The sequence below is a fragment of the Corvus moneduloides genome, chromosome 21, assembly GCF_009650955.1.
Source record: "Corvus moneduloides isolate bCorMon1 chromosome 21, bCorMon1.pri, whole genome shotgun sequence".
NCBI classification, from domain to species: Eukaryota; Metazoa; Chordata; class Aves; order Passeriformes; family Corvidae; genus Corvus; species Corvus moneduloides.
Window position 1 is genome coordinate 7404557 of NC_045496.1, and position 25327 is coordinate 7429883.

The window sequence follows — 25327 nt, forward strand, 5'->3', positions numbered from 1 at the left end:
GAGATTGTATCACCAGGATGGATGTGAGGCAGAAGCCCATTCCCCGCACCCCGAGTCACAGGTGAGGAATGTTCATGTTCAACTAATGCACAGCGATGGTATCAGGGAACACTTTCATGTGGGTGCATCTTGCATCTGTTCCTTTCTTGAAAGAAAAGCAAGCTGGCAAGTGTCTGGAGCATCACTGCTGCTTGCCCCTTGCCATCTGTCTTCATTACTATATTTTTATTATTATTATTATTATTGTTGTTGTTGTTATTATTACTGTTGTTATTATTTCTGTGCAAAGTTGTCAATAAAGTGCTGGCTCTGAGATTTGAAGCCCTTGTTTTTTTGAATGACAAAGCCTTTGTGGATCTGAGCCAAGAGCTGGCAACTGGGATTTATCTAATGGATGAAATTCTTTTGCACTTTTCTAAGCAACAGAGGGACATTGAATATTTGGATTTGAGGACATAAATATGTTAAAAAAAAATCATGTGCATACCTACATTCTATAGATATATGTACCACTTTAAAATATATATGAAGGGCTGATCATACTGGTTTTCATATGGCTGTAGACAGTGCTCTCTTTTTTTTTTTAAGAGAACAAACTTTTTTTAAAAGGAAGGAGAAAGCAAATAAAGGAAAACCGCTATCTTGGTTTGAAAGACAGGTGTCTGCCAAGGAATGCAAGAACCTCCCTTGGAGCAGAAAATACGACCCCCTTCCCTCCAAATTGTTATAACTTTGAAACTAAGGGGTTTTCAGGCAAAGACATGAGAAAAGGAATAAGAGTTCTTTACTAGTGTATATATATGTATAACAAGACAAACAAAGACAGAACCCCACAGCGGTGGCGAATTCTTCCCACAGCGACTGCAGCCTCCTTCCCCTCCGAATGCCGAGAGCAGGGAGGAGCTAGCAGCTGCCCCAGCCCCGTTTTCCCAGCCCAGGCCTCGCAGTATCTCTGCCCCTCCGAGAGAAACCCTCAGATAAGAGGAGTGCAGCCAGGTGCCATTCTCCCCTGAGCTTGGCAACTTCTTCTGTCTCTCCTAAGTACCAGGTCGTTATTGTCTCTTACCAACAAAAATGGGAGAAAATTCCCTGAAAGAAACAAAAGGAGAACTCCTAAACCCCAACAATAGCCCTCTCATTTTACTTATGGCTGGTTTAGAAGCAGTTATAAGTAACAATCCTCTCAGGTCAGGATCCTTTGCACTTGAATGTCTGAAGGAAAATTAATTTCTGCAAGAAAATACACCAAAAGAAGGGAACAGAGGAGAAAGGACACAGATAGGCCAAACCATCAGGGTAAGCTGGGGCTGGCTGTCATTTTATCTTTGTCTCCAAGAATAAGCAATATTTCTGGGATCACTGTTCCCCTTTTCAGCCTCATGTCTGGTACTCTTACATTTTCCAAGACTGAGAGTCCTTGCCTCAGGCCACCAGTGTTAAAAAGATCCGGACACTGTCTCCTGTCCTTGTTGTCTTGCTGGTCTTGGCTGTTATTCCCCCACTCTGGCACTGTCATCCGTGACAAAAAGGCACCTGGGACATCACCAAGTGTTGGGGCAGGCAGTATGATGTCCACATTTCTAGAAGCATTTCCTGCTTCCCTCGAAAGCTGCCTGCTTTCCCTGCTGGTGCAGTTGCAAACCCCATCAGCTTCTGAAACGGGCTGTGAACCCTTTGCTCAAAGCCCTCAGTGAGTCCCTCAAACAGAGAGAAACCCCATTAGCAGTGGAAAGCCCCTCTTCCCTCCCTCCTCCTTTTCCCCCTCTCCAGAGCTCCTAATTAGGTCATTAATTCCTAAATCAGGCACACCAAAGCTGCTTCCACAGCAATGTGTCCCTGCCATGAGGGAAAAGTGGGCTCAGCCAGGAAAGCCAGGACCTGCTCCCTCAGCTGCTCTGAGTGTTGGTATAACAGCTCTCTGGTGAAGATCCTGCCTGGGGAATGGAAATTGTGTGTTTGCCACTTGTTGAGGAAATTTTTCTCCATGAGCCACCTGCGTTTAGATGTGCATGTGTATATTTGGTCCTGCTCTCCTCTGGCTTTCCTCCCCTTGCTAACTTGCGTGTGGCAATTATTCCAAGCAAGCCTGCAGAGCTGAGCCCAGGCCCCTGATTGGAGATCTGGAGCTGATAGCCCTCTTCTTGGCACTCAACCATTTCCTTTGACTTCAAAGCAAGAAACAAAAGATGTTTCAAGGACTTCTATGGAAAATCACCATTAGATATGATGAGGCTTAGGGCCGTTTCCATAGCGACGCAGGCTTTTTACATTGTGATCATTGCTGCAAAATGGAAATGCTCTTTTGTCTCTGAAAGTCTTTTCACTTATTTATATATGTGTGTGTGCGTGTGTGTTTCTTTCAGCAACAAAAAAATAAGAAAAGGAATTATATCTCCTGGCAGGTTCCCTAAACTAAGTCACCTTCTCACCCTGTGAGGTTTTTGTTAATCCTTTAAACTCTTGCATCAAAAAAAAAAGCCTTTGTCATAAAGGTTTGATTTAAGTGAATATTAGTATTTAGGCCATCAGATTAACATCTTTTTAGGAGAGGGTACTAACATCTCATTCTACCAGAGGACTGGAAACGTAATGAACAGAAGGTGATCTGGTGACCCAAAAGAACAGATCAAGCTTCTCCCTGTGACTGTTCCTATCACCTCTTTACCTTACTGTGTTCAATATCTTCATATCTGTTACTTCATCCTGTTACTTTGCCACCACTGATCAGAGTTCACCTGAAAATCAATGATGCAATCAGAACACTGGGCTCTCCCAAAACTGTGCCACTTTCCTGGAGAGGAAACACTTCTGCCTTCACTGGACATGGACGTGGCTGTTTGGGAACACTGAAAATGGACTCTAAACTTCAGAGGAACATATCTGAATTTTTCCTTTCTGCTGACCAAATTATTTTTGAACAGGGCAAGAGGAGAGCTGGGGGAAAGTGACAAGTACAGGGTCAAGGATAAAGTGTCTGCAGTTCCCGATGTTACTCTGCTTCCAGTTTATGTCCGTGACTAGAAATGTCAGGACCAAATGCCACATCTGGCACAGCATTTGTGTGCACTGTTCCACCTCATCTGGCCCATTCCATACCTTGCCCAGGTTATTCCTGACAGCTGGGATAATGGGAGCTGGGCTGAGCCAGCTCTGTCATGCCAGGGATCCTTCTGTCCTCTGTCCCTGTGCCTGCCTTGTTGTATGTGGCTAGGTCCTGGCACAGCTCTGAATGGTCTGTAACCAATCCCCAAATCCACCCCAGAGCCTTTTCTCACTCCCAGCATCACTCTCTTGGTCCTCACCACCCTCAGATGTCCCCATGCTTTCCACTCATGATGATGACTGAGGGATCTGCCCATAAAAGCTGCGGATTAGCTCCTGCCGCTTCCCCATTTGTTGTTTTATTGTCATTTCACTGCCAGTTAAACGGAGTTTTCTTCCCTTCTCTCCTCACGCTCCTCTTGCTTGCATAAAACATGATGCTGTATTGTGAACAATGCAGGAATACATTACATAAATTTCCCTTTGATATCCAGTGTGTTTCCTGCTGTAATGGAATCAGAACAGAGCAGCCTCTCCTCCCCGACATGTCAGATAACTCTCTATCCACTCTCCATTAGGACAAATGTCTGCAAGCCTTTGAAGAGCTAAAACACCATAAAGCAAAAAGAAAATGTTAAGGGTGCTCCAGTGGGTATCACTGGAAATAATTGGCTCGAATTAAGCGAAAGGAATATTTAGGCCAACTAACGGGAATAAAAAGCGAAGTCTGTTAGGCTGAGAAGTTGTCTCCGAAGCTGTTAGCCTGGGGAATAGTCTCAAAGGAAGATGGTGCAAATTTTAAAGAGCAAAATCTATGATTTAGGGAGACAGTCAGTGAAGCCAGTTGGTGAAAAATGTATGGCATTGAGTCATTCTAAGCTAGACTGAAATGAAGCACTTCAGACCATAATGCAGCAAAGAACACTTTTTTAGGCTGTGTGGGAGATGCTGACCTGCTGAAACTCTCCTACACTGGCTTCTTGTGCCTTGATCCCTCGGGGTCTTGCTCCATGTGCACTTTCCACAGAACCATGGAATGGTTTGGGTTAGAGGAGACCTTAAAGATCATCTTGTTCCAACCTCCTGCCACCTTCCACCTTCCACTAGAGCAGGTTGCTCAGTGTTCCATCCAGCCTGGCCTTGAACACTTCCAGGAACGGGGCATCCACAACTTCTCTGTGCCTCACCACCCTCACAGCAGAAATATTTCTCCTAATATCCAGTGCAGTGTCTCTGCATGCCAGCTACAGCCCAGGTATTCCAAAACAGGCCACAAATCCTGCTTGTAACACCAGGTGAACTGGGGGAAATGAGATACGTCACTGTCTCCCTGGAGTGGCTGCTTATTCCCTCTTGGAAAGCACACCCCCTGTCAAGTTGTTTGTTTCAGGCAGGAACCTGAAGGCAGAATTCTGCTCTTTGACTTATGTTCCTTTAACGCTCTCTCCCACGCTGCTCTGGGCTGTGGCATAAAACAGCCTGTTAGATGTCACTGAGATGTGCCTGAGCAGGTTGGCATCCTACATGGTCTAATCCACGCAGATTCAATGAGAGACTGGGAGAAAAGCACTCAAGTGCCACCCACACTTTCTGATGCTGACTAGCAACCGGGGCTGGAAACGCTACAGATACCTTGAGAGAGTGATGGAAGCAAGATGCCTTCTTTCATTTAAAGGCTTCTGCTTTGTTTCCTCTTGCTGCTGATTTTTGATACAGCGCTAGATCATATTTTTATGTTAAAATGTATTTTTTTCTCATAACAAATTAGAAAAGTAATTTTTCTCCTCGGACTATTAGACTTCCTGACACGATGTCCACAAATCCTCATCTCCATCTGGTGCAGTTCCAGTTCACAGTTCTTACCGCCATATCTTTGTCCTTTGTTGCCTTATGTTTATCTTAGATCTCTCATTCTGAAGACAATTCCTAAATCACGGCTGCAGATTGAGGCTGGAAAATGCAAGGCAGGCTGGGGCCGTTCAGGATCGTGCATCGCTCTGACTTGGAGCTGGTTGATGGGATGTAACTCTCAATTCTACATTTCTCTCTAATTGTGTGAAGTCCATTATTTTATTCCCAGCTATTCATACAAGTGAATTACATCCAAGCTTTGCTTCCTGGGACTCTTGTATCTGGACATTCTGGCCAGTAACTGCATTCATTCATCTCCAGTGTCATGCATCTAAAGCTATGAGTACACATGCTCTTTCAAAACTCTCTTGCTCTGGGACTCTCTGTCCCCTTTGCCATCATCAGCACTCAAAAATTCTTCCAGTTTACTGCTTTCATCCTCCCTCCTGGGCTCCTGCTGATCAGATCTTGTCAATGACATGCTAAGTTGTTTTCCTGACAGTGATGCATTATGCTGGACTCCATCAGCCAGGCAACCTTTGGGACCAGTCCTGGGAGTCAGGCAGCCAGACAGCTCAACTTGTCTCCATCAATCAGTAAGTGAGACTTTATGGGCCAGAATGAGGGCTACAGGTGTAGGCCACTGTCACAGTTTTAAATAAACACGATCAGTTTGCTGAGTGCTAAGCAACTCTTTCTGAGAGCATGTTGGTAAATGTGTTTATAAAGCATAAGAGTCCAATCCATCAGCCCTCAAAGAGCCTAATCAATATATTCCAATTTGATCTTAGAGAAGTTTAGCCTCTGGGAAGTTTAATTTATTTCAACTCATGGCCATGAAAAAATGAGCAGCCACAGCACTTTGACAAAATAGAAAAAGCGGATGAGGTTGTATCCAGCACCCGTTCCATTTCAATTTTCCATTTTACCTGAACAAATCACCCCTACGACTTGAATGACCATGAAAACTGATCGAGCGATGGAGAGAGACTACGGGCCAAAGGGAAGAGAGGAATAAAATATGGATGGGAAATGTAAACTGCAGGACTTCTAAGATGCTTGACTGCGTTAGTGGGGTCTGTGCAGAGTATAATTGGAATGGAATACCTGGAACTTAACGTGCAAAGGAAATGGATTGGTTTGCAACTGCACAGGGCTGCAAAGCTGGTGTCTGACCAGGCTGGAGTGAGGAATCCTCTTCCCTGCATTCATACAAAACTATTCTTCTATGCTCTTGGAACTTTGGCATTGAAAATCCTCCTGCCCATTTCTTACAATCCCAACTTTAGGAACCAACTCAAACCCCTCCTTTAAAACATTACTACAGTGGCTAAACAAAACCATCTGGAATTCTCCTGAGCCATCCCCAAGTGCTGCCGTATCTGAGCAAATCAGAGCCAGGATGAACATCTGAGGAGCACCTCTCCAGAAAACACCTGCCTGAACACTGCATCTGTGCATCCTGGGTTTACACCTTCCTGTCTGAAGGTTTCCACGCTTTTTATTCCAGCTGTCCTTTTAGCAGAACTGGCAGGTGAAGCCTTGCTAAGATGATTGAGGGGTATTTCAGGAAATCCAGTGTTTATTGGCAGTGGCTCAGCCCTGTTCTGGAGGTTAAGATCACACTGCTCAGGTTAGATCAATGTACAAGAGACTTCAAAGTGTATTTAACAAAAATACCATGTAAAACAAATGACACATTTATTTCACTAACCCTCTAAGGAGTTAAGCCAAGATGCTTGACATGCTTGTTATTTTACCGTGTGGTGGGGTTTTTTCAGCCTTGTTGGTTTCCAGCAGGGATTTTGCTCAGAATGCACCATGAGACTGTTACACAGGGATATCCTCGGTTTTCATTAAAGATGGAAGCTGGAGGAGGACAACATGTGTCTTCCAATTATCAGAGACAATAATTTTTCTTCCTGAGAACCATCATTGTGTAACCAAGATTTTTTTCTGACCTTGCCCTATTTTGCTAGAAATGATTTTGGGGAGGATACTCCATTCAATGCTAATTTGTTAAGAATTGAATGTACTGTCCTCAGAAAATGCAAATCAGTTGTTTATACTGATGCCAGAAAATGTAAAATCAGAAATGAGTATGTTGATTTTCTTTCCTCCAACTGCATTTCATCCTAATGTTTCTGCTTTGATGCTTCTTCCCCAATCTTATTTGATATAGCGTCAGACCATCTTTTTTATGTCAAACATTTGCTTCAAAGCTTCTCATAGCCTGTGCTAGTTGTCAAAAGTTGGAGGCAACATGTTTTAAGCATTCAGCAAGCATTCTTCCGAAAAGAAAACCACTATTTCTAATGAGCATTTGAGAGTGTGGTGCATTGCAGAAACAGTTTTTTAAGATCTGTCACAAATGATTTACTTTTATTAGTTTTAATGGCCCTTAGCTACAGGCATGGAATATAAGTGAAAATTAAGATATTTTTCACGAGATAAAAATAGATTTCCATCAGAGATGGTGGGTATTTCCCTCCCCTCACGGATCCCCTCTTTAGTTCTGTTTCTGAATAAACAACCCTCCTCCAAGGAAACAACTTCCTGGTGTTATGGCAGGCACATATTCCTCTCCAAGCCTGAGATCTGTTGACTTCAGAGGCCCTTTTCCTAATCATTCCCGATGCTTTTCATCAATAGCAAATATGACTGAGTGACTTCATAGGCTTTGCTGGGATTTGGCCATGGGACATAACAAAGTGTTTCTGCTCTGAACCATAGGTTTGTTTTTTCTCCTGTTGAACTGAAGAACTTGTGTGAAGCCAAGATTTGTTAATTCCCATTCGTAATTCCACTGCCTCTTTCCCCTCCTCCCTGCTGTTCCCATCCTCTGTCTCAGATAAAACTATGCTCTTCCTCTTTGTGTTTTGGCCATGCTGTTCTTTCCAGATTTTGTTATTTTTAGGAGGTTTTTATAGAATGTGCTTTTATTATGATTTTTATCACCCCATTTTGTTCTGTATTCAATAGAGAAGGAATGGTATAACTACACTCACATCGTGAGGGCTGTGCCTGGAGACTCCCTACGTGAGCAAGGCCTTGCCAGGCTTGTTCCAGCAAAGCTGCAAAGAGAAAACGCTTCTGTGAATGGATCTCTCCCCTCGGTGCCAACCTCCTTGCTTTGTTTCCAGCCACCATACTGTGTGATTCTTACTCAGCTAGAGATTTTTATGTCACCTGCAACCCATGAGAGCAAAGCAGGAGTCTGTGGTTCCTACTACAACTCCTCTGCATCAAAGACTTGTGGGCTTATTACAGCTGTCAGTGTGTGGAGTTTGTTCTTTGGTTTCAATAACAGAGAAATTCACGGCATTACTTATAAAAGTTCCAGATCCGAAACTTCCTAAAATCCCAAGCATCTTCAGTTTCCACTTTCTAATCTGTAGCTGGTTTAGAGCTCCAGCCTGAATAATGTATCACCACTTGCAGTAAGGAGCTGTGATAACTGAGGAAAGACACCAGAGACACCTGATGTCATGACCTCTTGCTACGTAGTCTTTGGATGCATTTTCCAATCTAAAACCATCGTTGTTTTTCCCCTTAGGTCCAGTGCAGCATTCTCCATCTGGAATGTGCTCACTGGACTGGGGCTCTCCTGCCTGTTTCGTAGTCCTCAGTAATTAAGCTTTTACAGCTAGAACATAATTGATAACTTTATTGCTGATTAGAAAGACAGGCTATCTCCAGCTCCTTGCCCACAGCTTTGTTGGCTGTGTGGTATTAAGAGAGCAACCACTTGTTTTCCCTGGGGAAGTGAGCATTTGGGATGGGAACATGTGGAAGCAGCCAGATTGGGCTCTTGATTACCCCAAAGAACAAGAAGACTAATTTCACCAAGTCAGAGTAATTACTCTGGATTTACATCAACAGGATTGGGAACATGTTTTGGTCAAGAGAGCAGATCAGTGGAATAAAACTGAGCTAATTTTACAGGATTTCTTCTCTGAGTGCAGCCACAATTTAATGGTCACCTATAATTAGTTAATTCATTTGCTACTATAATAAATGCTTTGCAGCCCATATAAATGTCCATTAAATGTGTCAAATTCCTTCCTTCTTTCTTCCACACACATGCAATTTCCTTGGCAAGTGAGAGAGCGCGACCAAACCAAAAGGTGAAAAGAAGGATGCAATACGAAGAGGGCATGTTTTCCCCTGTCGCTCACATTCTCATGCTTCAATGAGTAACAAGTGCTCTGTAATGATGTTTTAAATGCAATATATTCCACCCTGGAAAAGAAAGAAGCAAACTCTTATCCATTTTTTTGTGATTACTGTTTTCAGTGGAACCTTGCTGATTTAATCTGAGGGAGGACCCAGTCCTGACTTTGACTGGAAATACATCTGTAGGTAAAGGATGGTGAAATAGTTGAAGGTTAATTGGATCTTTTTAATGAAAGAGGTTCTGAATTTGATCTACATCTCATGCTTCAGGGTTTAGATGATTGGTGACTCCTAGAGCCTGGAGGAACACCTGAAAATACAGGTCAGTTATTCACCTTTCTCTTCTGAGCTCTTGTGGCTTCTCCAGCAGCTATCTCTCCCTATTGCACCATCTCTGTTAAACCACTTGAACGGCGACTCTGCCAAACCCACTGTTCACAGATCACTCTGTATTTGTGCAAGGTCTCTGCTGAAACTCAAATTAAAGCAGTTTTGAAAGCCTATGCTGTATTCTCTTTGCATTCCAACTCTGGTTTGCAAAAACTCCGGAAACACTGAGTCTGGACACCAGGATCAGCCAGGCAGGGGTGAGCTGGAACAGTCCACGGGCACTCGTGGTTCACTGAGCAGCTTGGGGGTCCCCTCCCTCAATGCAGCTGGGCACCACAGAAAGCCCAGTTTATCTTTGATCCTTGTATGACCCCTTTAGTGTCATAGAATAGAATAGAATAGAATAGAGTATCCTGAGTTGGAAGGGACCCATCAGGATCATGCAGTCCAACTCCTGGCCCTGCCCAGGACACCCCAACCATCCCACCCTGTCCCTGGGAGCATTGTCCAAACAACTTTTAATCTGTCACTTGTGTAAATCTCCTAAATCCTACCCTAATCCTGACAGTAGGCTCAGAGCATGCAGCATTCCTTGCCTTGCTGATTTTTCTCTGTTTAAATCCATGGAAAGGGTGGATCAGTGGCTACCAGGAAGAATCTCAAGCTGCGGGTTGGAGAGTGTAACTTCATCTGAGCTTGAAACCCCATATTTAAGCATTAAAGACATTGCTGCTTATCCACTGAGATTCCATTTAGGAAAAGGGGGCTCACTGCCCCAGCTCCTGCTTTCAGCATCTCTTTCCTTGTCTTCTTTTGCTTCCCTCAAAGGAAGTCAGCAGAGAGATGGCAGGAGAGTAATACAACAAACTACAACACATTGTGTAATTGAAATGGACCATAATCACTAATATTAAAGACAGTGAATCATTCTAATCGAGCCATGCTCAGCAAACAATGAAAAACTATGTGCCAGAAAAGCTAGGGCTGGTTTTAAAATGAACAGAAATGAGGCGAAATGGAACCTCACTCTTTATTCATGAAGGTCAATTTAACGTGATTATTTTTTCCCTGGCATCACAGCTTTGTGATTACTGTTGTATACCTCAGTGCTATTTTCTAACCTAATAACAGTAAAAAATAACCAGCTGGTGATGATTCTGTTTAAAGCAGGGACTAAATGCTCGCAAAAACCTGCCAGTGAACAGTTGCACATGCTAATCAGACACAGCTCAGCCAGATTCCCAGCAGAGTCCATATTTTGCACATTTCAACTGGTTGACTACATTGAGAAATTAGATTACGCCTCGGACATTCCAGGCTCGGAGTGATCCGCATTCATTCATTCCTCCTGGGTGAAATCAAACCCTCCATAGATCCAGGCAGAAGCTTTTAATTCATCCCACTCTGTATCTTCCCATAATATTTACCCTCGTGCAGTACAACCACTCTGGGGACTCGCTGTTTCAGGGGCACTGACAGGGGCAGCTTCTCCCTGGGTGTGTTTTTGCTTCAGAGCAGAGAAACAGCTCCAGCCTGGGTGAAATTACTCCAGGGACAGCAAGGGAAGGATCTGTCCCCCTGGCATGTGCGACACTGGGAAAGGGCTCTGCTGATGGCACTCGGAGGAAAGCTGACACTGTTAATGATTGATAATTACCAGACTTGCCAATGAACGCTGTGAATTTCGAGGAGCAGGGCAGGAGGAGGGAGAAAAAAGTTAATTAAAAAAAATGCCCAAATGTTTCCCTGCTCGGAGGAAAGTGGTGTTGCTGCTGGAACGAAGCAATACCTTTTGTTCTGTTTATTTCTCAGCTCTCTGCAGATCTCAGTGGCAGCAATGTTACTGGCATTTATGCTATACAAATATAGATCTTTCTGATACATAAATAAATGCATTTTTTTACACGTACCTAATTTTTTTTTTTAAATTTTGCTAAAATCCCAGAGAGACAAATTAGTAAAGAGGCAGAGCTTTTCCAGGCAGCCTTCATCAGCTCAGCACTAATAACTTCTTTCAGCAGCCATGGATAGCTTCTGACATCACAGCTCAAGCTTGTCCGAAAGCTAATTATTTTCCCTGTTATAAAACAAAGGTTCTGTATCAAAGGCCCATAATGTGACACGGCACACGCTCCAGATGCACTGATTTGCAAAATAAATCAACTGTGTCAGGGTGGAATTTGGAGGAGAAATTACAACAAATTGCAATTATACTTGCAGTGGTACACTATTTAAATGCATTTTCAGTTTGTTAAATGCAATGCACCATGTGTGTCTTTTTCCAAGTTGTTTGTGGGGAAATAGAAGAGGAAAAATTCTCTTCTGTCAAAGGGGAAAAAATCTCCTTCTCCCCTTAAACCCTGTGCAGCTTCTTCCAGCCTACAGATACTGGCAGAGCAGGCTTTATAAAACATTTAATGGTGTCAGAGGAAGGCAGATATAACCAGCAGAAGCAAATGCTTGGAGGCCATGCCAGCCCAGACAGAAGAAATGAAGAGATGTTTAATAACAGAGAGCACTCAAACCTTCCTGATCTCCTTACCTTGTCCAGGCTCCTATGAAACCACATTACCAAGTAATGCAGTAGGGTGAGATTTTGTTTGCTTTGCTTTCCTCCTCCACATGGAAACAATTTTCTTCCCTTTCTCCCTTTTCCATTCCTAAGATTCTCTTCCCTGAGCAGTGCCCAAATCGTGGCACTGACTGACCATCAGGCCAAAGGCCATGTGTCGGGATGGTCACTGAGGCACAGGCATAGGATTCACCAGGATCCTGCCCACACCAGCACAGCTCAGCCTGTGTGGTTGGATAAGAAAGGGACAGTGAGAAGATGGAAGGAAAGGGAAAATTGGTGGGAAGAGATCTGTCTGCATGGGCTGGTGACCCCAAAATTTCCCCAGTACTCTCAAAGCACAGCCTGTCCTTGGAGCACTGACACTCCCAGTCTGAATTCCCTCTCTGCCCTCATAAAGCCAGCCTCCTCCTCTGAATCTCTGACTGTATTTTCTGTTTTCTCATATTTTCCCCTTTCTATCCACTCCTTAATTTATTTACTTATTTCATTCTCCTTCTATCACAGAATCATATAGAACCACTGACTGGTTTGATTTGGAAGGAGCCTTCGAGACCATCCAGTGCCACCCCCTGCCATGGGCAGGGACACCTCCCACTGTCCCAGGCTGCTCCAAGCCCCAATGTCCAGCCTGGCCTTGGGCACTGCCAGGGATCCAGGGGCAGCTGCAGCTGCTCTGGGCACCCTGTGCCAGGGCCTGCCCACCCTCACAGGGAAGCACTCCTTCCTAAGTTACCTGCTTTTGCCTGTGTATTTTCAGCCTCTAATTCTTGCCGCATTTCCTGTTTGAACTTCTCCTGTCCCACCTTCTTCTCCATGTTGTCATCTGTTTACTCTTTGCAAGCACTTTTCCTTTCATTCCCAGCACTTGTTTCCCTTCAGTTTGTGTCTCTGTGTGTATATACACACATACAGATACATACATATATATATATACATAAATCTTGCAGCTTTAGCCTTTTGCGTTTCAAAACTGGCTTGTCCCTGGAGTCAGTTTGATATTCCAGTCTCATTCGCTTTATTGAGTTATTTTCTTTGCTGCTATCAGTCTCTAAATACAATCCAGTAAAGATACAGCAATGATTTTTGACAACCTGACCTTTCTCTGCTTTCTTGCACTTGTTTAATTAGGTACCACATGCAGCTGTGGCTTGATCTTTACAGTTTTCCAACCTCCCCCACCTCCTACCTGGAGGTGGGGGGAATAAAAAAAGAGAGAGATGTTGTTGAAAGAAGGTCATTTTTGACAGGTCTGCCAGTAATTTCGGGTGTTGGAAGGCTGTGAGTTCTGCAGGAATGGCAGGCCATGCTGTCTGTATTTTGCTTAACAAGTTAGAGAAAACATTTGGCTGGGGGAGGTGGGGAATTAGGTGATTTACTGGTTTGATGAGGGCTTGCAGTGATTTAACCTTCAGGTATCCAGTTTAAACACGTATCTGACAAACAAGAGAGGAAGCTGGGTAAAGATCTGGCAGGCTTTGCTTTGAAAAGCTGGGCTCTCTGGAGTAGCCAGGCTGTGGGGTTGTGTACAGAGAGGAGAGATTCCCCTCATATCCTTAGGCACAGAAAGTCCTCACACCATCCTCAAGGGGTGATGGTAGCCAATCTTTATTAGCAGAATGTGAGTAGAATGTGTTAGTTCTGGTAGTGTATGAGTTTGTTCATAAAATCAGAGGGGCTTTTTCAGTTTCTGGTGGATCAGAAACTCATGGAATAGTTTAGATTGCAAAAGACTGTTAAGATCATTGGATCTGTTGACCCAGTGCTGCCAAGCTCTGTCCCTAAGCACCCTGTCCACATGTCTTTTAAATTCCTCCAGGGAAAGGTTTTTGCTCCAGCATTCAGGCTCTCAGCAGGCACACATCCCACTCCCAAACTCCTCACTGGAGTGTGAGTCAGCACCCTTGCAGGTAGGTCTGAGCCATGAGAACCAAAAGCCACCATGAATTATCTGCCCAAGTAGTGTCCTCCTGGCAGTTTTAGCCCAGTTTTGGCAGGAAGGGAGAACATACTGCTGTTGTCCCATGTGAACTGTAATTACACACCCAAACACACATGAAATCCCTTCTCATCTGGCAGAGAAATGGAGAAATGACACTGAAGCGTGGTATGGTGTCTGCAGTCTGTGGCCACATCTTTCTGTGAACTTATTGCTGACTTTATTTGTCACACTGCTCCTGGCTGAGCAGTGGTGGCTGCTGCATTTTCCCATCGTGACACACATTCTAACTCAAACAATCTCCTACAGGACCATTCAAACTCTATGGAAGACAGTTGGAGTCCTTCAGCTTTTCTGTGTCCTCCACAACAGATTCTCCTGTCCTGACACAGGCAGATCCCCTGCTGATTTCCAGGTGCATGCATTACTTGTAGTTTGGTATGGATATTATTTAAGCAAAAGGACATGACAAACTGCCTGGTAATGCTGATTAATGGGTGCCCCTGGGGAATAGTGAGGCATGAGATGAAGTTAAATAACTCCAGTGTGCATTACTCACCACTGCCACACCACCTGAAGTGTCTCATTGTGCCTAAAAAATGAATTCCCTTTTAAAAAGGAACATTTTTAATGTTTCACATTAATTTTCTCCAAAGTCCTTACACTGTGAAAAATATTCCCTGTGGAAAGCCCTCTCCCCACCTCCACCATCACCACCTCCAACCAAGCCTTGCCCTGCAGGTGTCAAATGTGTACTTGACAAGGTGAAACAGCTCAGTGTAAGCACTGATAACCCTCATGCCTACCTTGATTTATCCTACATGCTCAGGTGGTATCTCTTTGCAAACCAATCAATTCCTAACGGGATGCAAAGCTGACTTCAATATTTTTTCACTGGGCAGAGCATCCTAAAAATGGTCCTGAGCCCTTGGACTCCATGCACAGCTACTCCAAAACACCACTGATGCACCAATCATGGAATCATAAAGGTTGGAAAAGCCCTCTGTGATCATGGAGTCCAACTCAATGTTCATCACTAACCCCTGTCCCCCAGTGCCATATCCACAGGTCTTTTAAATCCCTCCAGGGACGGGGCTCCACTGCTTCCCTGGGCAGCCTCTTCCAATGCCTGACCACCACTCCTGTGAAGAAATTTTTCCTAATATCCAGTCTAAACCTCCCCTGGAGCAATTGGGGGCCATTTCCTCTTGTCCTGTTGCTTTTACCTGGGAGAAGAGCCTGACCCCACCTTGCTACAACCTCCTGTCAGGGAGTTGTAGAGAGCAAGAAGGTCTTCCCTGAGCCTAAACACCTTCAGCTCCCTCAACCACTATTAACTAACACCCACATGAGCTCTGACCATCCAAAATTCTCTTTTGGTGCTAACACCACCACTTGTTCACTAATCCCCTCCTTATGGGCACATAATCTGTCCTGAGTTCTGTGTGGTGGTGCGAAAGGAAATGGGCAGCCCCCAATGTCCTTTGGTTTCACAGGAGTTCATAGTGGAAGGACTTTGTGAGTTTTTCCAATGCCTTGTAATGTGATGACTCGAATGTTTTAAGTTATGCTTGTGCTTTCCACAGATCTAGCAGAGAATCTAAGTCTTTGTCCTAAAAAAAATTAAATCTTTCTGATGCTTAGTTAAACAAATCATGTACTCATAGTAGGCCGTGGTTATTTTCCTTTTGATTTTGTTTTTATTAAAATTTATGGTTACTAAAGATCAGAGATTTAACACAAGGATATAAAACAGCATTGTCTGATTGCATTTCACAAGAGATACCAGATCCTACTATCACACAGTTCACTCTTCCAAGAAAAAGATCCGTGCACAGATAAGAGCCACTTGGTCATTTATCACACTCTGGAACTCAACAGACCACATGGATAAATACAGAAAACAGCATTTTCCAGAAGAAAAAATGCTCCTTTGAAATTTATTCACCTAAAATATTAGTGTGCACTATATAATATAGAGTAATAATATATGAACTTTAAAAATGATGGTGTTGAGTTAAAGGGACACTGGCAGCATTCTCTTCCTGTAGGAGGAAGCACTTGGAATAGGAGAGTTTGATACCTAAGACTAAATTTAGGGAAGGGTGATAATTGCTTCCTTGAGTCTCAGAAATGTGTCAAATCAGCCCAGGGACTCAAGGTCTTTTAGACCACTGGAAATCAATATTTATCCCACCAAAATTTGTGGTTTAACTTGCTGCTAGAAAAGAATGGAGGCCCATTTGTTTCCAGCGACTCACTTTTAACCTCTGTCAGTTTATTAAGGAAAAAAAATGAGTATTTAAATAACCATCATTCAGCTGCAGAGTCCCCAGTGCAGGTGTGAATTCTGCACCACCAAAGTGAGCCTTCAAAGGGGAAATTGCCCTTCTCAGGCGATGCCTCTGGGCAGGCTGCAAATGGCTGCGAGTAACCAAGTCCCCAGCCTCATCCTAAAGCTAATATCTTGCATGATGAATTTCAAGACAGAGCAAATTTTGGCAGTCCCATGATGAGAAACTGGAATTTGCACATTCTGGTGCAGGTGTGAGGGTGCTGTCACACAGGTGGTGGGGCTGGCTGATGTGAGAGCTGTCACTTGTCCCAGGCACTGAGAACAGAGGATGGTTTCACAGTGACTCCTCAGCAGCCTTTGCTGTCCTTAGGTTGGAGATGTGACAGTTGTGTTCCCTAAAGCCCAGAGTCACGAACAGGACGCTGCTCCCTTGGTGTCATGGAAACAATTTGATTTACAGAATCCTCACATTCCTCTATTTTATTCTGAGGAAGGAAGACTTCAGAAAAAGCTGTGTTTAGGGTCTCATCTTCTACTTCACTTGCTCAGCCTGAATTCAGCTGTGCTGTAGAGTTGAGGCTTTGCCAGTGAGTGAAAGGACCCACCTGCAGCAGTGAGGGTGCTCCACTGGGATCTGACTGTTTTTCATCTTGGAGATGGGGCAAAATAACCCTTGAGTCTTGCTCTGTGTTTGCAAGTGCTGTGGATCCACAGCTCAGCTCAGCCTTGTTAAAATCTACTGTAGGAATACAAACTAGAGTTTGTTTTCAGTGCCCATCAAGAGACACTGCAGACCTCAAGAATTCTGGGAGCTAGGCTGCTTGGTTTTAAACATCTCCAACCAGAGTGTGTAAATTAATCATTTATCAGAGCACAGAGGCAGACATTGTTTGTAATTGGCCTGAGGAGCAGCCTTCAAACAGGGGAAGTGCAGGTACAAGTCCTCTGCACATCCTTCTCCAAGTCCAGGCTCAGACAAACCCTCCACAATCTTTGTGAAGTTTTGAGACGTGGATGAGGTATGTGTAAGGTCTGTGAGGAGCTGGGTTGCTAAAAGAGCAGTAAAAAGTGCTGTCTTGCCTGTCGAATGCTCCGAGCAGGTCTTCAAGGTCTGCAGACACTGAAACCACATATCTGAAAATGATTGAGTTACTCAAGTAATTATTAAATTGGATACCACTCAAATCTGTTCTGCTCTTTATTGTACACAGTGATTCACCATTTATAGGGCCATAAATCCATTTGAGAGAAGTACAGCAAACCCAGGCTGGGGACGTGCTGCAGAGCTTTGGGAATGAAGCCGGAGCCTCCAGACTGGCTCCTCTCCAAGGGGCCAAGACGTGGAACCCTCTGATGTGGAACTGCTCCAGCAGGATCTCATCACCTCCCCAGCCACCCTGGCCTGCCAGAGCAGGGCTGAAAGGGCATGAAAAGCACATGTACAGTGAAAGAAAGGCTTTGCCCCTCTGCCAGAAGTCTCTCTGTTCTTTTTCACGTTGCTCTCTTATCCACTCTGTCAGCCGTCCTTCCTGACCACCCTCCACCAAGTCAATTTTCCATCTGCCAATACATTTTCTTGTCTTAAAGCAGTTCTTTACCAAGGATTCGTTTGTTAAGCCTTTTTCCTTTCTGTGAAATGGTTTAAATTACCTTGCTTTGATCACTGATTTCCCATACATACAGACAAGAAAAATAAATAATAATTCCAGTGAAAACAAGGTCTATTTTGCAAACAACCTAATTTGGGGGGGGAAATAATAAGTGGGGAAAAATGCTTAATCACAAATATTTTGGACATCCTCTTGTTTTCTCCTGCTCTTGTTCCCCTGGCAGCTGGCAGAAGCAGATTTTAGGAAATTGCCATCCAGCACTTGGAGGCACCGATGGGCTTCGTTAGACTCCTGAGTTTCACCAGGCAGGCTCTGCCCAGGGAAAACATCTTGCTGTGGTAGCAATTCTGAACTAAAATATTTGCCTCCACAAATTCCTTCTGTTGTTCTTATACAAGGCTAAATGAAAAACTTTTTGAGGCCTGGATCAGTCAGGTACCAATCAGAGGTAACAGAAAGGAAATTTCCACTGGATCTCTTGCAGCTGATGCATCCACTCAATTGCTCAGTAAAACAATCTGGTCATTTTTGCTCAGTACTGGCTGTTCTTTCTGGGCTCAACTTCTTCAACCTGATCAAAGGATTCCCATTTTTTTAAGACCTCTGTCAGAGAGAAAATAAAAAAGCATATTTTCTCTGCTGCTCTAAGAAAGTAGAAGAAAAACCTCACCCAAATCCCATGAATTACATTATCCTGCTAATTGCAAAAGTCTTTGTTTTTCCATCTGTCAGGGACCAGGACTCAGTTTTGCAAAACTGTTGGGGAAAAAAAAAAAAAAAGAATTGGGAGTCCTTTGCCAATGTGAATGTAGAAAGCATTAGTGAATCTGCAGACTTGGATGAAATTCAGTTACATTTTGCACTGTGAACTTGAAAACCTCAGTTTGGCTGAGAAAATATGTTAGAAAGTGAAAAAGCAGATGCTGCTTTCCAGGTCTGTCATTCACTTTTTAAATGTATTGCTCAATAATCACTAAAACACAGCTTTCTCAGGTGTTAGAACATCTGGGAGCCGACATCTCTCTTAACCCAGATCACTGGGAATTCTGAATTGATTCACCAAGTTTCACAGAACAGAGAAGGTACCTGGGCTGAATTTAATCCCATTAGCTGGATGTCCACATTTCAGCAGCCTCAGCTCCTAGATCTGAGCTGTCAGCAATCATCTCCTCTGTGTGCACGGAGGAAGTCAGTGTTTTGCAGGAAAATGCCACAGAAGAGCCGGAATATCCAAACAAACTGTGCTTCCACACTGCGACACTGCAGGGGGGGAAACGTGTGGGCTACCGACTTGGCGCTCACAGTTGTCTGTACCAGCTCTGCCTGTGAGCCAAACCAAAGCTGGATGAAGTCTGACCCATGGGAATGTGTCTCCCATGTGGTCTGACACTGGAATGGGGCTTTCCCTGAGTTCTGCAGTTGTTCCGAGGTGCTTCACACCCACAGCAGAATGCCAAGGGCACTGCAGCAAACATCCCGAATGCAGAAAGACCTTGGCCACCTCTTCCACCTCCTCCTCACCCTCCATCTTAAAATATTCCCAGCACTGTTGCAGCTCACTAAAAGGGAGGCAGGAATGCTGTGCAAAATCTGGATTTGCTTTTCAAAACAGGTAATTTGCTGGTCACTGATTGTGTGTTAATTGGTATCATTGTGTCCCTCCTCTAAGAAAAATGATCCACAGGTGGCTTCAGCCTGAGAAAGAATGCAGTTTTTGTTCTAGCAATCCTGTTTGTTTCCTGCCACCACCCCTCCAGCTACCTTCTAATTGAACAAAGTGGACTTAATTTGAATTAAACTGTCAAAAGTCTTCCACTTAAATTGATTTATCAGCCTTCCTGGCTGAAATGGATTCATTTCTGCACAATATATATGAAGTGTGTGTTGATGGATTGCATTTCACGGAATGGAAACATTTTTTATGCATCTTCATTAGATTCCGTTCAGGTATAAGGAAAAGGGGGGAAGAAGGGAGGAGGGTGGGAGAAGGAAGAGTAAGTGTGCAAGAGCACAAGAGGGAGGGAGCACAAGACAGAGGACTCCAACTTGAGAGTAAAAAAATCATCTTTTCACTGGCTTTGTGTGTCCAGAGCCCCTGCAGAGTTCATGTTCACCAACACATGGTGGGTGTTTGAGACCTCCTGGGACAGCCAAATCAAACCAGTGAGACACTGGTGAGGCTTCTATGGAGGGGGCATTGGAGAGAGAAAAATCCAAAACTTCAGCCAGCTCCACTAACAGCCTTTCAACTGGAAAAAAATTTTTATTTCCGCTGTTTTTCTGACCTAGAGTGTGTTTAATGCAGTAGGAACCATTCGACAAACTCAATTAATTTCCACTTAGAACAAGGTATTTAATCTGAAGAGTTTTAGATTAACTGGGCCAGGTGCAGTTGGACTCTCTGATTGATTGAATTAAACTTCTATTCATTTCCTGCCATGCCAGATCCAAAAATTTTTCAACAGTTTGAATCTTCTGCTCCTTCTGCCTGGCATGTTTTCTTTCCATCCTTCTGGACACAAGAATGGTGGATGGGATTCAAAAGGGGCAGCAGTTCCTGAGAATGGTTGAAGGAAATGTCACAGGCAGGGAGTACTGGAGATGGCCACTGTGGAGAAAGCAAATGAATTTCACTGTTTGTGGGCAAGGAAGGCAGGGAGGGGAGAGGTTGTTTATTGAAAGCTATCTGAGCAGGCTTGATGGTCAGGAGAGTGAAGGATTTGCATCCAGCCAAGCAGAGCTGCAAGGATGAGTTTTCTGAAGGATTGATCTTGTGGAGTGCTGAGCACCCAGCTCTGTTCCAGGTAACAAAACCCCTGAGAACAAGATCTGAGGTTTCACTGAAAATCACTCTCCACCAGCCTCACACAGACTGATCAAAGCCATCAGGAATGCTCCCCGTGCTTTCAGTGGGCTTTGGAAAGGTCTGAAGTCAGCAGATGTACAATTCCTGGTTGTGAAACCTCCTGCAGAAAATCAGAGAGCTCTGCCACCGGCGGGTGCACAGCGACATCCCAGCCCTTACCAGAGCCCAGCTTCTGATGAAGGTTGTCACAAGGAGATGCCAAAAGTCTGCTCCTTTTACACCCCCTCCCTCCTGCTCTTTCTCCAGCAAGAATATGAATCAAGCCCTGAAGAGAGCTGTCAGTGAGGGATGATTTTCCTGTGATTATTGCCTGGGTGAGAGATTATGCCTTGTTTTTTTGCAAACTGCCTTATTTGCAGAGCAGAACACATTGGGCTCATGTCCAATTGATACATTCCTCTTCAAACAGCAGATCCAACTACAGAGTGAGATGCAAATTTAATTATTCCACATGTAGGAAACAGAAACAGAATCTCATTGTTAAATTTGTTCTCCTACGTCGGAAAGATGAAAAACAAAAAAAGATGCTGAAGTGGCCTGTGTGAGCTGAATACATTTCACTTCCCAGAGCTGGAGAGAAATGAACTCTGTTCCTGCTGCAGAAGCCTCACTGGATGGAATTCTCTTTTTTTTTTTTTTCCTTTTCTTTTCCCTATTCAGAATTACGATGTGCTGCTGAAACTTCTTCCTCATTTGCATGTGTATGTGCAATTCGTGACCCTTTTCCAGGGAGTGTTTTGGGACTACATCACTTCCCTTTGAAAGTGGTCTCCCAGGATGAGAACCAAGCTAGTTGGACCTCAGATAGTGGGACATCTAGACCAGAATTGATACAAATGGTTTTCCTTGAGGATATGTTCCTCTTGTCATAGCTCAGTGAAAGCTGCTTAGGGGATCACTGTATCATCTCCAGACTGTTCCCTGCTGTGTTTTACAAGAGGGTGGGAGACCCCTCCCATTTCTCTGCTGGTGCCTGCAGTTTCTGAGAGGGAAAGGGATCTTTCTGGAATGTTTTGGTCTCTTTCCCTCTCTCTCTGCTAATTCCTGCAGCTTTCTTCATGCCCTGCTTAGCACTTGTCCCAGTGGAGCACAGATGTGCTGTGGGCATTACCAGTGAGGGGAGGCTCGTGGGAGTGAGCACCAGCCTCTTTGGCACTGGCTTATTCATCTCAAGTATTTGTGGAGGACAAAGATCAGCAGCTTTGAGGACAAGGTGATCATCCATCAATCCACCTCAACAGCATCTGGCACCAGGGCCTGGTGCTCCAGCAAGAGCAGAACCCAGAAGGTTCCTACAAGTGCTGCAAGAACTGACGTGATTTAAGGGCAGCCTGAGCTCAGAGTTTGGTCTGTTTACCAAAAATATGATCTTTTGCCAGGCTGTGCTCCAGGTCTGTCCCCTTGAACCTGTGATTCAGGGATGGCAGTTTTGTCTCCAGGACAGTTTGCCAGATCTTCTTTGGATGGCACCAGGAATCTCATCCATGAGCGAAACTTGACTGATGAGGTCTGTTCTACAGCCTGGAGCTGCTGCAGCTCCCCTGCCTTAGACTGGCAGCTGCCCCAGAGCCAGTGTCCCACTCTGTCCAGGATCAGCCCTGCTGGGCCTGTTCAGTATGGCTCTTATCTCTGGGTATCAGGAATAGGTCCTGTACACTGTCACCCAGAGGAAAACTCCAGCTTTTATCTCCCAGTGCCTCCCTCACAGCCATCAGCTATTGAGTAACATTAACATTTTATAGGGATGGGGGAAATGTCCATGGAAGCAGCCTGTGTACTAGATAACAAATCACCCCACAGAGCAGACGCGTTCCTGGGGCACTCACCTGCTCCTTGTGTGCAGATGCCCCCAGCATCATCTTTTTCCATGAGCTGCCTGTAACTCACCTCTGGAGATCTGCTCCTTTCCTGCACACAAACACACCAAGATCTGCTTTGTCTGAGCAAATTTCCCCAGCAGGAGCAGAACAAGAGGTGAGCAGGGCTCCAGGCTGGTGCAGGGTGTGATGGGGTTTAGATTCATGCTGTGCACTGGCAGTGGCATTTTTAAGAGGATCCCTCTCCTGAAGTGATCAAGCAGGATGTGAGGGGCAGGTGTTTGTGGGTTTTAAACACAGATCATTTCTGTGATATGGTTTGCAGCACAACCCCCTGACAGAGGCACAGGTGAGGGAGGAGGTGCTACACAAGGGCAGCCAGAGGCAAGGACTTTTTAATTAGTTTTTACACTGGAAAAAGGGTTTGTGCAGCCACACTTTTAGCTCAGGGGAATCCTTAACCCAGCCTTGCATAGCCTGAGCCTGCTTACCACGAAAAGGAATAGGAGTTAGCCAAACAGAGCGAATAAACATTGGGTTGCAGCTAAAAAGACATAATTTTCTCCCAAATTCTTTCTATGTTTACCGTATTAAATGATCAAAACATTTGCACTGGATCACACTGTACAGATGGAGCATTGAAAGGTCTGCTGTTAACCTGCAGAAGCAGAGAGACTCCACATCTCCCTTTAAGATGATTCTCCATCCTGAATGGGTCCCCATGGAACTCCTATAATAACATTAGTGCTCCGAGTGGCCGTGCAGCAGCTCTCATTTGCACTGCCTGGAACCTCTTTGTTAAGACTCAAACTTCCACTCCAAGGATGGGTCCTGACTTTCTGATGGCACTTGGACAGCTGGGGAAACTGAGACACAAGGAGATTAAATTCTCTCAATTAAAAAAAAAAAAAAAAAAAAAATCATCAGTCTCAAATTCCTAATTCTCAGCCTATTTTTCCAGTCTTCAGGTTTCTACACAGTAGAGTTTGTTGTATTAAATATTCAAAAAATTATGGAACTGGGAAATGTTATAGATTGTGAGTCTCTTCTGGCTAAATCGTTCAGCTGTGTGGTCAGTAATTCTGAAAGAATTAAAATGAAAATATCTTTGATTCTTGAAGGAATAGGAAAATCAGAGGCAATGAAGAACAAGGTGTTTCTCATGCTCATATTCATGGAATCCAGGCTGATCTGCCCTTGGGGCCAGCTTACAAACTAAAAGCTGTGTTGTTACTTAGCCCCTTTGGGACAGATAAGAACTCTGTGCCAAGCTTGATCCTTAGAGCCTGGCAGGGTCATGGATTTGTTTACATTTGGGTTCAGGAGAGGATTTAAAGTCTCTGTTTAAGGCTCCTGGCAGATGCACGAACTCCCAGGTATTTTTCATTGAAGAATGAGCCCTCAGTGAATCAAAGCCTCGTTACATCCCCACAGCAGATGGAAGAGGTGAAAGCCTGGCCCCACCTTCCCAACTTGCTAATGGAGCAGCTCAGCTGGAATACAGATGTTGCCATGCTTGCCTCTATTTCAGAGGGAGCCAGGAGTGGAAGGTTTGAGATTTAGAGCGTATCTGTACTCACAAGACTATGCAAATCATTTATTATTCTGGCTTCGAGCCTGAGCTTAGAGGTACAATATAGGTTAATTAGAGACACAGGAGAGTGTGGGGAAGATGCACAGATTGGACCAAGCAATAGTGATGTGGCCAAGGCTGAGGAAAGAAGTCCCAAGTTGATTCCTGCAGAGAAAATCAACACCACAAACCAGCTTTACCTTTTTTTTTTCTGGGAGGAAAAGCAGAGCATCATGCACTGAGCAGAGCTGGTGCAGGAGTGGAGTGGTCACTGTTGGTTGTGCTCATCTCCATGACTTCAGCAACATGGGGAATTTGGGGTAAATTCCTGTGAGGATGTGAGTCACTTCCAACTTGAGATATCCTATGGATCTGTGTGTCCCTATTCAGCCTGTAAACGAGTCCCAGAGGGCAGAGAGTCTCACTCTCCACAAATGGGGAAGCAGGTTTGCCACTCTTCTGACAGAGTGAAATCAGGAAGGCATGGGATGAGCTTCTGGAAGACAGGCTTCAGTCACACACCTTCTGCTCCTTGGGTCAGAACAGGGGCAGTCACTGGAAATTTGGTAATGGATACTGAGGAAGGAGTCGGGCTGGAAAGACCCAGTGTCTTGTCCAAGTCTCAAATACTTTAGTGATCTTTGCATGCCAGGACTGCTTTGCCTCTTTTATCCACACATTCGAGGCTCAGCAGAGAAATTGGTATGAAATTGTTGTTCCTACCACTTCTACAAGCACTAAATCTTGCTTTGTTTTTCCTATTTTCTTTTCTTCATTTTTTCTTTAATAGCCATCCAGGCTCCTTTACTGAAGCCGTAAAAAACACAGGTTATGAAAACCAAAAGGGAAAGGCTGTTTCCAGGCAGAGGAACGTGTCTCTGGATATGTTTGTGGACTGAGCAGCACAAGAGGGGGCCCCATCCTCAATATGTTTGTAGGATGCATCACACCACAGAGACCTGAATGGAGCCCTCCAGGCACAACTGTAATGTAAATATTAATTAACATTAATGGTCTGTGGCCTTGCCTGTCAGCTGGAAGCCAGCAAGGCTGTGTGTGGCTGAGGATATTAATTTGGTTTTGGAGCCCTGAAAGCAGAGGGACTGTTGCTACAACAAGCAGAGCAGCTTCACTCCCACTTGCCCACCCCACTCTGCCTCTGGGTCATTTTCAGGGAGGGAAATCACAACTGGGATGGGATTCTGGGGCTGCTGCAGAGAGCACTGGAGGCACAGGTGCGAGATGGGCTCATAGC

At 44.5% G+C, this 25327-nt stretch overlaps 1 long non-coding RNA gene across 1 annotated transcript; it reads left to right on the forward strand.

Annotated features, from left to right (window-relative positions):
• The first annotated feature begins 688 nt into the window (after positions 1-688).
• Positions 689-20475, forward strand: LOC116454497. Its single transcript, XR_004244124.1, has 3 exons — positions 689-802; positions 4811-4814; positions 20465-20475. It is a non-coding gene; the product is annotated as an uncharacterized LOC116454497 (long non-coding RNA).
• The last annotated feature ends 4852 nt before the right edge of the window (positions 20476-25327 follow it).